The sequence below is a fragment of the Schistocerca serialis genome, chromosome 5 (assembly GCF_023864345.2).
Source record: "Schistocerca serialis cubense isolate TAMUIC-IGC-003099 chromosome 5, iqSchSeri2.2, whole genome shotgun sequence".
Classification (NCBI taxonomy): Eukaryota; Metazoa; Arthropoda; class Insecta; order Orthoptera; family Acrididae; genus Schistocerca; species Schistocerca serialis.
In genome coordinates this window covers 512014484-512033399 of record NC_064642.1, presented here as the reverse complement: position 1 = coordinate 512033399, position 18916 = coordinate 512014484, and the positions used below count along the sequence as shown (strand labels likewise).

Sequence of the window (18916 nt, the reverse complement as noted above, 5' to 3'; positions counted from 1 at the left end):
CCCTTTCATATAGACCAAGATGTGGATATTACGCATAGTGTGCGTGGTTTCTACTTCACCACTCGATAGTTCGCTAAACTACTCTCGGAGTTTGCATGAGTTTCTTCTTATTTTGGTATAAAATTAATTGAAAAATGGATAATCAGTGACTGCTGGGTTCATATGTACTGAGTTACTCCGATGACTTTATCACCTTCCATTCTCACAACATTTGGCATAACACAAGTGCTTATAGTTCATTGAGCAGCAGGCTGGCTTTCGTCAAAAGTTTTATGTGCTGTGCTAGGGTAGAGAGAAAGGAATTTACGACAGTATTACTGGAACAGGGAAAACACAAAAAGAAAAAACCCTAACAGTGATAAGGCTGAGTCTTCAGCACCAGTCCGCTGGCTGAAGGGGAAAAAGAAGACTCTGAACTAAACTGAACTCCATGTAAACTGGCCTCGGAAGTCCCATGCTCAGGCGATAGGCATCACTCGCTGTGGATACGGAGGGAACACACACCAATTCCTCGGCCAATGTCAGCTTTCGTGACCGGAGCTGCTACTTCTGAATCAAGTAGCTTCTCAATTGGCCTCACAAGGGCTGAGTGCCTCCACTTTCCAACAGCGCTCGGCAGAGTTGGAAGATGAAGTGCTAGTCAGGACCAACAACACTTAAACATCAGAAGACTCTGATCGATAAAAATCATGATCCTAAGGAATGCCGGGGCTGAGAATTACACATCGGAAAAGATCTTCTCCAGAGATTCGTGAAAGCATGCAGCACTTAACAAGACACCTTTGGTTTCTAACTTGCTTTCGTCCAGCGATGGCAAACGATACCTGCACTGGAGTTTGGAGGGTTGAGATTTGGCGGCATATTTGCTTCGGTTGGGAGCACGTTCGACTGGCTCGTCTGTGCTGATTATGCTGGTGGGAGTTATTATTATTGTCCATCCTTTTGACTGAGAGCTTCGTCTCTCGTCTGCCTCACGATTGCTAGTGAGGCTGAAAGGGCTCACTGCTCTGAGGTCAGGTTTCTATTCCATATTTCGTAGACGGCAGCAGTCTTCTGTGTTCATATTCCGATCTCAGCAGCAATCGTTCGGTTTTTAGATTTGCGGTCATGGTCTTATTTTCTGATTCTGATTCCAGTTTCCGCGGTGATCAGTATCTTGTTTCACTTCGCAGCTGAAGTCTTCCATCGTGCCTTAAACATCATCAATGATCGCCGATGGAAGCACATTCCGGTAACAACCAACCTGCATCTACTAATTGTGAGCGAAGTGAGGAAGCGACTTGCTGCGGCACCAGGTCTTTGGCGGCTATATTCATCAAGTCATCTATGGTAAGGACAGTGTGTAACGTCAAACTTAGTAACGAGGGTTGGAATGGCTAGAGTCCAGGTTATGCAATGTGGGAGTTAGTGAAACCTTAATATTGATTAACATGAACCACAGAGCCTATGCTTCCAGTTAAGATCTTTGGGTTTTTCTTCTCGTATTGCGTGAATCGAGTAGTCTCACATCTTAATAGTTGAAGTCCTGGAACTCGTATCGTTGTCCCATGAGCAAGATGACTGCAATTATTTTCTCAACCCGGTTCGTTCCAAACATTCCTCCACATATTCTAGCTAAAATATGTGTTCAATGGTTTTCGTTACTAATTCAGTATGATTCCTTCTTTGCAAATTCCGTTTACCTTTTATTCCAAGCTATGTCGCTCGTGGATTTGTTTATTTTCTTGTGTTTTCGTCAATAAATCCTTGTTGCTGAACCCCTGGCTTTCATTTAGAAGAGTAAAACTGTTCCTTGTGTGAAACCAGTACTATATGTTCGCTGTTCCGGCAACTTCTTTAATTATCGTGAGTTTCCCAAGTAGAGAGTTAGTAGTGTGTTCTCATGGTGGCATCCTATAGACAGTAGGTTCATGGGAACTCCCTGCACCACTAGATCCAACATATCAGACAAAAGTACGAACTTGCTTCGCGAGCCCAATGCATTTCGCAATTTGTATGTTTCTTGTTTGCTCATTTACACATTTAGATCGTCAAGCATGATAATGGTCAATGTGAAGTTAAGATTTACACAGCACTTGGTTAGTAATTGATAGCCGTAATAATAACAGTCTAACAGATATAGTAGTGACTATGAAATAACAGAAATGTATGACAGCATAACAGAAGGAATGGGGCGTGGAGAATAATTTCACTGCTCTGAGTAAGAATGAGAAGTAATACTGTAAGGTTGACAGATAAGGCTGAAGGTTCAAAACTTTGTGTAATCAAACAGACTCGTAGTAGCCGTTGAGCATAACGTGTCGGCACTTAAAAATTGATGACAATTTACCGGTAGTAACAATTTACAGATGTGCGAAACAAGTTGCTAGGCAAGTAGCTAAATGTGCATACGATATTGTGAGTCATAACTTGTGTTTTTGGTTGAGAGATTGCACCAGTGACACACTTAAACGCTTTTCAATTTGTAGATGTCATGCTCTTATCGTGAAATGAAATCAGTTATCATGACTGCAGTTGCATCATCTGCAATCTGACCACTAATAAATATTTGGTTTAACTAAGATCCCTGTACCTAACCATTTGATTTCTAGCGATGGAGACATAATGAGACCCTATAAAGACTTGAAAGGCATTAGCAAACTCCTCATTATCAGACGAAATGCTAGGTATGGAACATGTCTCGAACAACAGCTTAACACCCACGCATCGGAAAACACCACATATGTAAAAGTCAACCGTGCAAAACTGCGTTGCAGGATCAACTAACCAATAACCTTAAAGAAGTAAAATGTGTTTACAAAATCCTTAACTCTACCACCTAGATGGAATTCAAGCTGGTTCACTTATTTCACATTATTTTAAATAATGGTACTGTAGAAATTCCCGTCAACGTACTAGGAGAAACACAGTTCCAAAGTGTAGTATTTGTATTGGTAAGTAATCTGTATGTCCGATAATTTTACTAATTTACTAAGTTTTCAACGTCCGTTATGAGTATGCCTTTATGAATGAAATCTCGATCATTTCCTATCTTCTACGTGCTTGCCCCTTATTTTTTACTGTAATATTTTTCAAAATGCTGACTCCACTTAAAAATAAAATGTGTTTGGTATGTCGTGGCTCAAGAAGTTCATTTAGCGGCTGTACGGCAAATCAAAATATAACAGGAAATTGAACAGAAAATTGTTTTACATAGTTCTTTTTTGGCATTATTTGAAGTTAAATGAAGTATTCAGTTCTCTTGCAACGAAATTCCTTTCCGGATGTCTTTCTTAGCAGTTGAAAATACAATTCTCTTAAATTGACCCTTGCATGTTACAAGTTGTAAAAAAAATTTTCTTTCCAAAAATCTTTCGTTCATTCAGGTAATGCAGATTGGATTCAACTGGCTTGAAACAGAAGCAGGCATTCCAAGTGAAACAGTAAAACTATCTGCTGCATTTTCTGTCGCATGTATTTCTTACTGACAGACTACGTAGAAGTTAGAAACTATTCCTTACGCAATACTGTATAACAAGGTCTAATACTGGAGTGCTGACAAACTAGACCATATGATACCACATACTAAGATGTCATTGATGTACGTATGTAATCAATCGTCGTATGAGTGCAAATAATCTTATTATTAAATATAGTGCTGCTACGGCAGTGATTTCTGATAACAACATTCAGTCCGCATCGGATGGTTTTAACTGTAGTGCAAATACCGCCTGATACTAAGAATAACAATCGAAAATAGTAGTGAAAGCATAAACATAACAGTACCTTTAATCAGTTACAATCAAGTCGTTTCTACAGTTACCAGAACGTATAAGCTCGAAACTCTGCAGTTTTTCGGATAAATATGTTAACTATAAAGTAGCTTTATACGATAAAATCGTAATCATTTGTAGGTAAATACTGGCAAAACACTGTGCTGATGGTAGGAAGGACCATTAGCTGCTAAATGAGAGAAGTTTAAATTTGTGATCTTGCCAAACGTAAGAATGCAGTAGGCATCGACCACAGTATTACTGTGACGCCACCAGAGATAGCCATGTCATGCAGATAGCAGTAAGTATCAATGTGTGGTTACGAATTGTAGAATTGTCAAATAGGATAAACTGAAGAATCAGCGAATGACAGGTTACGATTCAGTGCAGATGCACTAGAACATTTTACGAGGAGCGTCCAATAACCAATGCCACATTTCTTTTCTTCTGAAACCAGGTCCGTTTTATTCAGGTTCCAATACAGCTTATTATTACTCACTGTTTTGCTACAAAACACTATTTTTCAACATAATCTCTGTTTAACGCGACATCCATATGCCGTCTTATTAAGAGGCCCTGTATGCCCGCACTGGTCGACGTCGAAGACAACGTCTTACTGAACCAGTAAATTCCCCATCATCTACGTGAGTCAGAAAAAACATATTGAAGACGGAAACTGCGATATCGAAGCTGTAAGGTGGATGAGAAAGAAAAGCGCAATGAATTTTTGTGAGATGCTCTCGGGTGCACAGACTTGTGTGAGGCTTTGGGTTGTCGTGGGAAAGGAGGAGTTCGTTTATATTTTTGTGCCAACGAACACGCTGAAGTCCTGTCTTTAATTTTCTGAGGGTGGCACAGTACAATTCAGAGTTGATAGTTGCACCATGCAGCAGAACCTCGAACAGAATAGACCCTTCAGAGTCCCAAAAGACCGTCGCTACGGCTATACCGGCTTTGAGCAATTTCATCGGAACTGAGGTGGTGTGTGGCACATCACCATTGATTGTCGTCTGGTTTCTGGCTCGACGTGATGTACCCATATTTCATCGCCTTTGACGATGTTCGACAAAATATTGTCACTATCAGCCTCGTAACGCGCAAGAGATTCAGCAGAGATGCTCCTTCGTTGCTCTTCATGGATTTCTGTTAGACGGCAAGTAGCCAAACGGGTATACAGCTTTGAGTACCCCAACTGGTGGTCGAGTGTGGCAGTACCACCAACAAATACGTCCGGTTGTTCAGCGTGAGTTTGATTTTCATCCGTCGAGCATCTCGAAAGAGAGTGTCCACGCGTTCCGACGACAGACGCCTCGCCTAACGACTAAACGTTCTTTTGTTCACAGCCATGATTCGGTAGACATTCCGCAAGCACCTGTGAATATCAGTAATGCTCTGGTTTTCCGTGAAAATAAACTTACTGACATACGTCCGTACGCGAGAATTCCACAACTCCTAAACACACCTTGGTCAACTGTTTCCGATATGACAGTGAAGTGGAAACGTGAAGGGAAACGTACTGTACAAAAGCGTGTAGGCCGACCTCGGCTGCTGACTTTAACCACCGACAGTTGAAGAGGGTCGTAATGTGTAACAGGCAGACATCTATTCAGACCAACACACAGGAATTCGAAACTGGAATCAGGATCCACTGCAAGTACTGTGACAGTTAGGCTGTTGTTGTTGTTATGGTCTTTAGTCCTGAGACTGGTTTGATGCAGCTCTCCATGCTACTCTATCCCGCGCAAGCTTCTTCATCTCCCAGTACTTACTGCAACCTACATCCTTCTGAATCTGCTTTGTGTATTCATCTCTTTGTCTCCCTCTTCGATTTGTACCCTCCACGCTGCCCTCCAATGCAAAATTTGTGATCCCCTGATGCCTCAGAACATGTCCTACCAACCGGTCCCTTCTTCTTGTCAAGTTGTGCCAGAAACACCTCTTTTCCCCAATTCTATTCAATACCTCCTCATTAGTTATGTGATCTACCCATCTAATCTTCAGCATTCTTCTGTAGCACCACATTTCGAAAGCTTCTATTCTCTTCTTGTCCAAACTATTTATCGTCCATGTTTCACTTCCATACGTGGCTACACTCCATACAAATACTTTCAGAAACGACTTCCTGACACTTAAATCTATACTCGATGTTAACAAATTTCTCTTCTTCAGAAACGCTTTCCTTGCCATTGTCAGTCTACATTTTATGTCCTCTCAACTTCGACTATCATCAGTTATTTTGCTCCCCAAATAGCAAAATTCCTTTACTACTTTAAGTGTCTCATTTCCTAATCTAATTCCCTCAGCATCGCCCGACTTAATTCGATTACATTCCATTATCCTCGTTTTGCATCTGTTGATGTTCATCTTATATCCTCCTTTCAAGACACTGTCCATTCCGTTCAACTGCTCTTCCAAGTCCTTTGTTGTCTCTGACAGAATTACAATGTCATTGGCGAACCTCAAGTTTTTATTTCTTCTCCATGGATTTTTATACCTACTCCAAATTTTTCTTTTGTTTCCTTTACTGCTTGCTCAATATACAGATTGAATGACATCGGGGAGAGGCTACAAACCTGTCTGACTCCCTTCCCAACCACTGCTTCCCTTTCATGTCCCTCGACTCTTATAACTGCCATCTGGTTTCTGTACAAATTGTAAATAGCCTTTCGCTCCCTGTATTTTACCCCTGCCACCTTCAGAATTTGAAAGAGAGTATTCCAGTCAACATTGTCAAAAGATTTCCCTAAGTCTACAAATGCTAGAAAGGTTTGCCTTTCCTTAATCTTTCTTCTAAGATAAGTCTTAAGGTATCAGTAAGGGCGGGAGATGAGAAAACTTGGATTTCACGGTCAAGTAGCTGCTCATAAGCCACACATCAGGCTGGTAAATTCCAAACGACGCCTCGCTTGGTGTAAGGAACGTAAACACTGGACGTTTGAACAGTGGAGAAACGTTGTGTGCAGTGACGAGTCACGGTACACAATGTGGCGATCCGATGGCAGGGTATGGGTATAGCGAATGCCCGGTGAACGTTATGTGCCAGCGTATGTAGTGTCAACAGTATATTTCGAAGACACTGGTGTTATGATGTGATAGAGTTTTCCATGGAGGGGTGTTTCACCCGTTGCTATTTTGCGTGGCACTATCACAGCACAGGCCTACATAGATGTTTTAAGCAAGTTTTTGCTTCCCACTGTTGAAGAGCAATTTGGGGATTACGATTGCATCTTTCAACACGATCGAGTACGTGTTCATAAGGCACGGTCTGTGGCGGAGTGGTTGCACGACAATAACATCCCTGTAATGCTCTGGCCTGCACATAGTCCTGATCTGAATCCTATAGAACACATCTGCGATGTTTTGGAACGTCGACTTCGTGACAGGTCCACCGACGGACAACGGTACCTCTCCTCAGGGCAGGATTCCTTGAAGAATGGGCTGCCTTTCCCCAAGAAACGTTCCACCACCTGATTGAACGTATGCCTGCGAGAGTGGAAGCTGTCATCAAGGCTACGGGTGGACCAACACCATACTGAATTCCAGGATTACCGATGGAGGCCCCCACGAACTTGTAAGTCATTTTCAGACAGGTGTCCGGATACTTCTGATCGAATAGTGTAATTTATGAAAATTTTTCACGGAGAAAAATGTCCTGTATCTCATTTTTAGCAAATCCCAAGAATGGCCTTCTAACGTGGAGTCTTAACTACTCTTCTGGCTTATACTCGTACCTTGAAGATAGACTTACACTAACAGCACCCAGAGAGAAATAAGAGGAAAAATTCTTCATCCATTCCACCTGTCAGACAAAAGGGACGAAACGTTAACATGCGATACAATATGAAAATCACTTGTCATGCAGAGTACGGTCTATAACCAGCTTAGAAAAGTGACGCTTATTAAAAATTTATCCACAGAGATTTGTAAACAAAAGGAATGTAAGTCTAGCAGCTTCTAAATTGTATTCAACAAAATTACTGTAACCGAAAGGAAGCAAGACATATTCCGTATCAGACATATGTATAACGAATTGTGGAAATTCGTAAACACGTTGATAGCTTATACTGCATGAATGGTAGAAATTTTCTGAGTGCTGAGACGAAACCTCAGAAAAGAACAAATTAGGCACTATGAAAGACACGCAGCTCTTTGTGTGCTGTGTGGCATCGACACGTAGAGGGCAAAAGCAGCAACAGTTGATATGATCTGTAACAATAAACTCGTTCAAAGATGGTGTGTGTGGCTATTAAACCAAAAGCAAACGAAATGTCTCCACAAACATTGTGGAGTAGATGCCAAAGGTACGAGGATCGACCAGTGTGGTAAACTTGTACCAAGTAGTGGTTCAATAAATGGCTCTGAGCACTATGGGACTTAACATCTATGGTCATCAGTCCCCTAGAACTTAGAGCTACTTAAACCTAACTAACCTAAGGACATCACACAACACGCAGTCATCACAAGGCAGAGAAAATCCCTGACCCCGCCGGGAATCGAAACCGGGAAACCAGGCGCGGGAAGTGAGAACGCTACCGCACGACCACGAGCTGCGGACCCCAAGTAGTGGGAAACTGTTTTAAGCCATGTGGTTGTTAGTAACGATGGTTGTTACTTTTTCAACTAAATTAAAAAATACCAATGATGAAAGGCGCTAAAGTGAAGATGGTGCGTTATACTCTGATGGAGCATATTTTCTCTAGAAGTGTACAATGCGGAGTAGATAAAAATTGAACCGGAGGAACTACCTGTGCTCAAAATCCTTGGTTACAGTATAAATTAAAGTTTCTTACGAAGAAAACATAACTCTTTGTAGATTACTCTGGGATTCACGAGATAGTTTTCTTACGAGGATGCTCATAACGCAATGTTTTTGTTGTCTCCAGATCCAAAAGACTTATGTTAAGAATATTTGCGTTTCGTATATAAAAATGTAAGTATGACATGAATAAATCCTGACGTAACGAGAGTGGTACTATACGTCTCGAGGACAGAACTACAGTCAAACTAGAACAACTTTATATAAAGTTTCGTTTCAAATTTCGCGAAATTGGGAAAAATACTATAGTGTCTGGAAATTCCGTGAAAAAAACGCCGTAGATACAATGCATTCTTGAATGGACAAATAGATCACGTATTTTTTCACTGTCCGTGCCACTTTACACACGAAAATTACACTAAGGTCCCAAAAATCATGGGATAGCGATACACATACATACAGATTGTGGTAGTATCGCCTATATAAGGTACAAAAGGACGGTGCATTGTAGGAGCTGTCTTTTGTACTGAAGGGATTCATGTGAAAGGGTTTCCGACTTGTTTAAAGTAGCACGAAGGGAATTATCAGAGTTTGAGCGAGGAATGTTATTTGGAGCTAGATGGATGGGACATTTCATTTAGGAAATCGTTGGGGAATTCAATACCCCGTGATCCTTGGTGTCAAGAGTGTGCTAAGAATACCAACTTTCAATCACTATCTCTGATCAAGGAAGACGCAGTATCCGACAGATTTCACTTAAAGGCCGAAAGCAGCGGCGTTTGCGTATAGTTGTCAATAGTGACAGACAAGCTACGCTGCGTGAAATAACCCAAGAAATTAATGTCTGACGTACGGCGAACGTTTGACGATAATGGGCTATGGCAGCAGACGACCGAAGCGAGTGTCATTGCTAACAGTACGACATCGCCTGTAGCGCCTCTCCTGGGTTCGTGACCATATCGGTTGGACACTAAAATACTGCAATACCGTGGCCTCGTCGGATGTGTCCCAATTTAATTTGGTAAGAGCTGATGGTGGTATTCGATTATGGCGCAGCCCCCACGAAGCCTTGCACCTAGGTTGTCGACAAGGCACTACGCAAGCTGGCGTGGTTCCTGAATGGTGCGGGGTCTGTTTGCATGGAATTGACTGGGTCCTCCGGATGTTCGGCTGCTTGGACACTATTTGCCGCCATGCATGGATTTCAGGTTCCCACACAGTAATGGAATTATAATGAACGGCAATTCGCCGTGTCACTGGGCCACAATTGTTCGCGATTGATACGCAGAGAATTCTGAACAATTCGAGCGAATAGTTTGACCACCAAGATTCCACTCCATGATTTCATGACATCAATCCCTTCGAACTTTTACGGGACGCAATCTGAAGGCCAGAAGGCACGCAAAACCATGCACCGGAGGCACTTCAGCAATTATGGAGACTATGCAGGCAGCATGGCGTAGTATTTGCGCAGCTGACTTCCAGTACCATATGTAGTCCATGCCACGTCTGGCTGCTGCAGTAAGCCGGGAAAAGGTGGTCTGACACGATATTGGGAAGTATCCCATGACTTTTATCACCTCAGTGTAACTTATGCAAGTTGCGACTCAAAAATTTTTACTTTATTAAGAAGATGTTGAAACACAGCTATCCTGCGACATTTATGAAGTCCAACATCTCCGTTACACAGAATTCTTTGTTACTGAGACTCTTACCGTAGCAATGGCTGGCTGAAATCAGGAGCAAGCACACTATCAAAGAAATCATAATGGACAGCTGTAATACGACTTCATGTAGGTATCATTTATATACAGCTGGTCAATGATATGGCGGTACGTATTTTTTCTTCCTCAATAGTCTCTTTATCTAATCTGTTCTTCGTTGTTATTCATCGTCTCAAGCGTTAGAAAGTGCTTTATAAGGGGTCAGTTGATTAACGGTCTACACACACAGTGAGATGTTACGCAACACAGAAACGTAGACCCCAAAGTTTTAAGATCGTGGGCTAGATAGCACGTAGTTGTTTGCCCTCAGCGCACGTATTTTGATGCTACAACCACCATCTAAAATTGACTTTGAAATGGTGTATTAATTAGCTGCAGATTGAGGAGGTATTGAATGCTACGAAAATAAATGTCTATCCTGTATATGGAAAATCTGTGCTTTGTCCAAATAAATATTTTTCTATTATCTTAAATGCACCACTATCTAGCTTACGTAGTTGGTTGCAGAAAGTTAGAGGCTCTATTAGGTTAGTCTTACATGGATACTGACACTTTATCGCGAGAACAGATAACAAATATAAATTGGCTTCCACGTGAAATGCTGTATCATCAGTTATATACATCGTCCGTATCGATAACGTTTAATCTGACAGGGTGCAGTACCTATTTCACTGTACTATCTATTGATAAGCCAAAACGTTATGGCCACTGCGCATCGCGACGCTGAATGCCACCTGGTAGCGTTGCGAACAAGAGACGCGGTAACGTAAGTTTAATAACCGGAGTAGACACGAACGGCGGCTGATCTTTGCGAAGGCATGGACTGCAAATGGGGAAATCCATTGAGATAAGTCACTCTGACGACAGGCAAATTATTATTACGCAGAGACTGTGAACGAGTATCTCGAAAACGGCAACGCTGGTCGAATGTTTGCGTGCTACTGTCTTTAGAATCTGCGGAAAGAGGTAGAAGGGCAATGAAATTACCACTAGCTGCTAAATGGCTAGACGTCCACGACTCATCACAAAACGTGAGGTTCGGAGGCTTCTTTGTTCTGTAGAGTAGGACAGATTTTAGTCTGTCGCATTTCTGTCAAAAAAGCACTATGCTTGTGTACGTACAAGTTCATCGTACATTGCTGAACATGGACTTCCACAGTAGATTACCCTGAGGTTTTCACATCATGACCCAACGACATCGTCAAGTACGATTTTAGTGGGCATACGACCATCAGGATTCCACTGTCGATCAGTGATAACCTGTCGGCTCTTCAGGTGTTCGCCACACTAGGTCGTTGGTCTTTGACACAACCGCCTTCATAGAGGTGATCTACGGCGCGAATCGTGCAGCGCCCACGGACGCACGCTGGGGGGAGCAGTACTATGAAATGGGAGACATTTCCCTGTGCTTGCATGGGGTCTGTGGTAGGCTGACAGCAGGGAGCCACCTGCATCCTTCACGGTTGATGTCTTCCCCGAAGCCGGCCGCGGTGGCCGTGCGGTTCTAGGCAATTCAGTCCGGAACCGCGTGACTGCTACGGTCGCAGGCTCGAATCCTGCTTCGGGCATGGATGTGTGTGATGTCCTTAGGTTATTTAGGTTTAAGTAGTTCTAAGTTCTAGGGGACTGATGACCTAAGATGTTGAGTCCCATAGTGCTCAGAGCCATTTTTTTTTCTTCCCCGAAGGCGATGTCATCTTTCAGCAGTATAATTCTCAGTGTCTCGGAGGCAGAACCACGTCACAGTGGTTTGACGAGAATTATAGTGAACTCAAGTTGACGTCTCGGTGACTAAATTCGCTTAATGTAAATCCCATAGAACCCATCTGGGTCACTATCGGCCCCATCACCGCGCACGAAAATCAGTGGCCCATTATTTACGCAAATTACATGACCAGTGCTAAGACATCTAATACCACATACTTGTACAAACCTACTAACAAACTGTCGGATCCCTCACACACAGAATCGGTAACGTATTTCGTTCCGAAGCAGGAAAAGTAAGCTATTAAACAAGTAGTCATAATATTTTCGCTCGTCAGTGTAGGTGGTAAAGGAAATCTACTGTTAGGTGGCAATAGAAGCCGGCCGTTGTGGCCGAGCGGTTCTAGGCGCTTCAGTCAGGTTCGAATCCTGCCTCTGGCATGGATGTGTGAAATGTCCTTAGCTTGGTTAGGTTTAAGTAGTTCTAAGTTCTAGGGGACTGATGACCTCAGATGTTAACTCCCATAGTGCTCAGAGCCATTTTTTGGCAATAGAAAGAGAATAACAATGTAACTCGTTATCTTCCGACCAACGTATTTTGGTCCAACTTCTACATGAATGTAGTTTAGCACACAATTCTTTATCTAGAGCAACACTATTCACAAACTTCCTTTTCAATCATTAGTATATTTCTAGATAGTTTAACTTAGTATAGGTCTCCATAGACATTTGTTATTAGTGTGACACTAAAATAACTGTTTGCTGCCACCGTTTCTCTTCAGCTCAGTACTAGGTATGCTAGCTCTTGTGACAATATGTCGGTGTTCAACATTTCAAAATGGCTCTGAGCCCTATGGAACTTAACTTCTGAGGTCATCAGTCCCCTAGAACTTAGAACTACTTAAACCTAACTAACCTAAGGACATCACACACGTCCATGCCCGAGGCAGGATTCGAACCTGCGACCGTAGCGGTCACGCGGTTCCAGACTGTAGCGCCTTTCAACATTTCAATGTGATTTACATTCTTCATTAATATTAATAATATGGGTATTAATTTCAAGTCATGATTTTATCCAATCTGCCCAAGACCCAAAATTTGTAGCTGCCGTGAATATTAAGTTACGATTATAACAATTACCTCACTAAGCCCTAAACAAGTTTGTCACACTTACGTTGCGAACTAATACGTTTTTTTGACTTTCAACCTTTCAGTTATCATTTTTCGCGTTTTATGCATAGTATGTTAGTATGTAGTAGGTTTCACGACTTTCTGCTTCTAGGTTTACAACTAAACTGGACAAATATGTGTCCACAACAACACAACCTGGAGATTTAAGCTTAGCATAATACACAAGAACAATTTTCAGCTTTTTCTCTACTGCATATTGCTTTTCACCTTTGAGTGTAATATCTAAACTTAATCTTGGTTTTTAATTATAGGGCAAGGTTGCGATCTCTGTAGAAACCACTGATTATTAGTAATCACTAAATTATTTGATCGCTAGTGGTTCGCACATTTTACTTTCTTTATTATGATCTCAAGATGATTTCAGTGTAAGTGAACGTCATATAGGGAAATATCACAAGTTGGAAAAAAAAATTATTATTTCTTCTCTGTACATAACAGTACGCTCTGTCAACAAGAACTCGGCTATTATATGTACAAGACGTACTTGTGATATTTGAGGATCTAAGTTCCCGAATGCACTTTCACTAATCTGTCCTATTCAAAAGAAATAGCTAGTGCCGCCGCCACGTCATTTCTGTATCTAGAATGCGAAACAAAGCTGAGCATCTTCAGGCACTGGAGCTTATTCGAACAAAATCCATATATCGTTGTCGCAGATTGGACTGCGCAGCAACAGCAACTAGTCCTCATAAGAGAATAATGGCGCTCATCATTCTTCAATTAATGGTTCATCCCGTAACTAGCTTTCACTGTTCACTCGTCCACTTTTTGGACAAACCAATAATATCTCACCGTCATTATATTTAATAATCACAACAGATGCATTACTGCTAGAGAATAAGCTTGCATTCGAGACGACATAATGTGACAAATCCGTATTTAATATCTAACAAAAACACTAGACAATCTTCGAGTTTTATGAGCTGTATCAACACATAACAAAGCACCACAAACCACATGACTAACTTAGAGTGTGCTGAACACAATTACTAACCATCAGATCACTAGAAACCACTTGACTGCCTTTGGGTTTATGAGCAGTATTACCATCTAACAAATCACCAGAAACAACTCAAATAACTTAAGTGTGTTAAAACTAGTGTTACCACCCAACAAAACACCAGAAGCCATTCAATTACTTTAGACTGTTCTGAGAAGTATTACCCTCCAACAAAACACAAAAAATTACTCGTCTACCTTATAGTGTTCTGAGTAGTGTCACCATTTCGTTATTATTGAACCAAATCTGAGACAAGCCGATACTTTAATCGATCATTACTACTACACAATAATAGGACCAATGACGTCTCATCAAACAAACTATCCGTTGCTAAATTCCACCAGACCAGAAACTATCTTTTTATACTCCATCGTATAGTATCTCTGGACAATCTCACAGAATTTCTAAGACTCACCTTCCATTGCAGAGCACTGACTTAATCAAACTAATGGTCAGGATCTTGGATACGTTTATCAAGAAAATCTCGCTGTAACTGGTACTTCTACTCAAAGTAATTCGAAGTCAAACCTCACAGTTGACTTACCGCCTCATAACCTTACACCTGACTATTCTCGGATTAAACAACTCCCTCGGCCAGTTACCCAATCCATTACAAAATATAAACCCGCTTATGAGTCACACTGGTATTGTCCATTACGCCCACGTTAAAACCATCATAAACTATTAAAAGAAACAATTCAACAGTGTCATTACCTCTTTTTACAACTAGCTAAGCAAATGTCAGCGCAGTCTGTTGAAATTTCTGGTGGCCATCTAACTCTCGCTGCTTACTCCCTGGTGTGGAGCATCCTACCTGGCCGGTAACCTGCGGTCCCATCGGACACCACCAGTCTACAATAACATTTCATTATACACGAAATCAATAACACGTTAACAATACACACTATTAATTACACTATGTAATCAAAACTATCCGGACACCCCTAAAAACATGCCACCTACTGCCAGGTACTCCATTTCAACGACCTCACTGGTCATTTGACATCGTGAGAGAATAGCATGGGGTGCTCCGTGGAACTCACGAACTTCGAACGTGGTCGGGTGACTGGGTGTCACTTGTGTCATACGTCCGTAAGCGAGATTTCCACAACTCCTAAAAATCCCTTGGTCAACTGTTTCCGATGTGATAGTGAAGTGGAAAAGTGAAGAGACACGAGCAGCACAAAAGCGTACGGGGCGACCACGGCTGCTGACTGAAACCGCCGACAGTTGAAGAGGGTCGTAATATGTAATAGGCAGACGTCTATCCAGACCATCACACAGGAATTTCAGACTGCATCAGGATCCACTGCAAGTACTATGACAGTTAAACGGGAGGTGAGAAAAATTGGATTTCAGCTGCTCATAAGCCACTCATCACGCCTGAAAACGCCAAACAACGCCTCGCTTGGTGTAAGGAGCGTAAACATTGGACGGTTGAACGGTGGAAAGACGTTGTGTGGAGTGACGAATCACAGTACATAATGTGGTGATTCGGTGTTCGGTGGCAGGGTGTGGGTATGGCGGTGGTGTTATGGTTTGATCGTGATCTTCATGGAGGGGTCTTGCACCGTCGTTGTTTAGCGTAGCACTATCACAGCACAGGCCTACTACACCCATATTTTAAGCACCTTGTTGCTTCCCACTGTTGAACAACTCGGGGATGGTGACTGCATCTTTTAACACTATCGAGTACCTGTTCATAATGCACGGCCTGTGACGAAGTGGTTACACGTCAAACATCCCTGTAATGGACTGGCCTGCACAGAGTCCTCATCTGAGCCCTATAGAACGCCTTTGCGATGTTTTGGAACGCCGAATTCGTGCCAGGCCTCACCGACCGAAATCGATACCTCTCCTCAGCGCAGCACTCCGTGAAGAGTGGGCTGCCGTTCCCCAAGAAACGTTCCACCACCTGATTGAACGTATACCTACGAGAGTGGAAGATGTCATCAAGGTTGAGGGTGGGCCATCACCATACTGAATTCCAGCATTACCGATGGAGGGCGCCACGAACTTGTAAGTCATTTTCAGCCAGGTGTCCGGTTACTTTTGATCGTATAGTGTATCTACCAGATGATATGTAATTAGTTCAGGCGAATCACTTGCACGTGATGTATACACATGTACTGTGACACCTCACAGCACGCACTTGATTATCATGTTTCTCTGGTAAAGATCTAGATATCTTCTACCAGCAACACACAATACTATAAGTTGCACTGTTCACTGCTGTACTGATCACGCAGTAGCTGCAAGCCGCAGTTAATATATCAGCTACATGGTCTATTTGGCGTACGGTGAAACCTGTTGTAACTGTTCTCTCTGTTCAATAACTAATACCTTAATGACCGTTCGGGTTGTGTTGAAAATGGTCTAAAGCAGATAATTTTCGTAAATGGATTTATACATTCATCTTAACAAATATTAAAATTTAATACTTTTAGCGCAACAACACAAGTTATTATCTACTCAGATTTAGTGTATGGATCAGTAGGCGTTGTTTAACAGTAATTATTTGTATTTGAACTGTTTTCTGGTGTTTCGACCTCTATGAGGTATACATTCTCTTTTTAATGTATGAATTAAATCTCTGAAAACAAATCACAGATGCTGTCACTCGATGACTTATACGAGTCAACGGTATGTTCCAGCCATTTAATATTTTAATATCTCAATTTTCCTAGTTACCAATGTTGTAGAAGCTTTTGTGGCGTTGACAATTGCTTCTTTGGTTTGTAGTTTCTCTCTTGTGGGATTTTGTCATTTCTAACCTTCTACGCTACTATATTTTTGATGAAGCAGGAAAACAAGATCTCTCATTCTTGGGTACAAGACAGTTAATTTATTTTGTTTTCGGTTTATATTGTTGGGTAACAGCTTGCTCAATCTATATGACAGATTCATTTATATTAATTCATACTCCCGAATTTAACATATATATGCAATGTTGCTTTTCATACCGTCTACGGAACTACTAAAATAATGCATTTTTCGTCACCACGTGTGTTTTTCTTAATTGAGAGGAAACATGGTCAATGTATGATAGTTACCGGTTTTGTTTTGTTAGAGATTCTGAAGCTATTTCTCTTCACAATATGAAGTGACATACGTTTAGTTAGAACATTCACTCGCCTGATCCCGCGTATGTGAAGATATATCGCGTGCGTTCACATTTCGGAACACTCGTAGCTCTTAGGGATGGGATTTATGTCTATATACAGTGTTTGAATTTATGGGGTTATTATTTTTCTTTACAGCTACCTGCGTCTGATATACCGGTACTATTCTAGTGGTAAGCCAGGCCTTGAAAATCATTAAAATAGTGGTGTTCCATACGTAGGTATAAAAAATGCTTCCAATGTGTTATTTACAGTCTTAACAACAAGTTCCATTAGACCAGTCCTTACATGAAGGACAGGAAGAAGAAATATTTTTTAATTACACAAGGTTCGTTTATTGTGTTGTGTGTTACAGGTTAAAGTGACAGACAGAAAGACTAATCGTTTAGGTTGCAATGACATTTTTTGACACGCCTTAACAAACGCAGAAAGCAACACAATATGATGTAACCCTTCCACTTCCGCAATCTTCTTCATAGATTTTATACGCTCAGGCTAAAAGTAGATTACAAAAACTAATACATCCAGCACGTCACCTGAAGACAACATTACACTAGCAGTTATGAGATGATCAAAACGAATGCTTACAGTTCATGCTGCTAGAGACTGCTGATGATTGGACGACTTGATCTGCAGCTCTGCACAGACCCAACGATAAGAAATCCCTGATGAGAAACCTAACAGATTGAAGACATAATGTGGTTGAGCACACAGCGGGCGAGGTGGCGCAGTTGTTAGCAAGCTGGGCTAGCATTCGGGAGGACGTTATTTATAACCCACTTCCGGTCATTCTGATTTAGGTTTCCCGTGATCTCCAAAAAATGCGTCAGGCAAATGCGGATAGTGTTCCTTGGAAAAAGCACAGCCGATTTTCTTCCCCGTCCTTCAACAATCCGAGCTTATCATCCGTCTCTAAGGACCTCGTTGTTGACGGGATGTCATACACTAATCACGTCCTCCTTCGTTGAGAACGTATTGCGGCATGAATAAATTTTGGAAGAACGGATGGAAAGAATGGCAGTTCAGGTCAAAATGTATGAAGTTGGTTATTGATTATGTAGGTTGTAGTATTTGTGTTTCAGTGTTGGTGACAAGGGAGAGGAATGGAGATGTTCAAGAATTCATTCTTTATGGTAGATGACTAAATATACAACATTGCTTAATATTTTCTATTCTTTTCCTGTTTGCCACTAGGCAGAAAAGTTGAAAAATAAAAATATATTTGCGGACGATCTGATTCTATGGCCTGATGTATGGCCCACTACTTTGAAAGACAAAGAGATAAACCGGAACAGGATCGAGTACACACAAGCGAATGGATCGTTGTTGGTATTCCAAAATGCATTGGAATCGTTTTCAGCAGTTTTACGTTTATGTTACGAGAATGCCGTTGTCGTTCCACATATTCCGTTCTGGAACGGAACCTAGTGAAATGCACAGGACAGTGCTTACACGATACGTCGACAGTTGGAGAACACAGCATGAAGGGTATCCGTAGGCAGTAGCAAGTGTCTGGCCCTCGATAAGTGCATTTCAATGGATAATAACTACGAAAGGAAGGAAAAACATTGCACAGGCAGATCTATTCGACTAAGAAGCTGCGTTTCGAAAGTCGTAATTTCCTAGCAATATCAATACGTTTTGCGAGTATTCGTATAAGCTAGAGG

General features: G+C 41.6%; 1 protein-coding gene across 1 annotated transcript in view; it reads right to left on the bottom strand.

Moving 5' to 3' along the window:
* Positions 1 to 18916, bottom strand: part of LOC126482041 (trypsin alpha-3-like) — a 117271-nt gene that overhangs the window by 69683 nt on the left and 28672 nt on the right. The window lies entirely within an intron of this gene.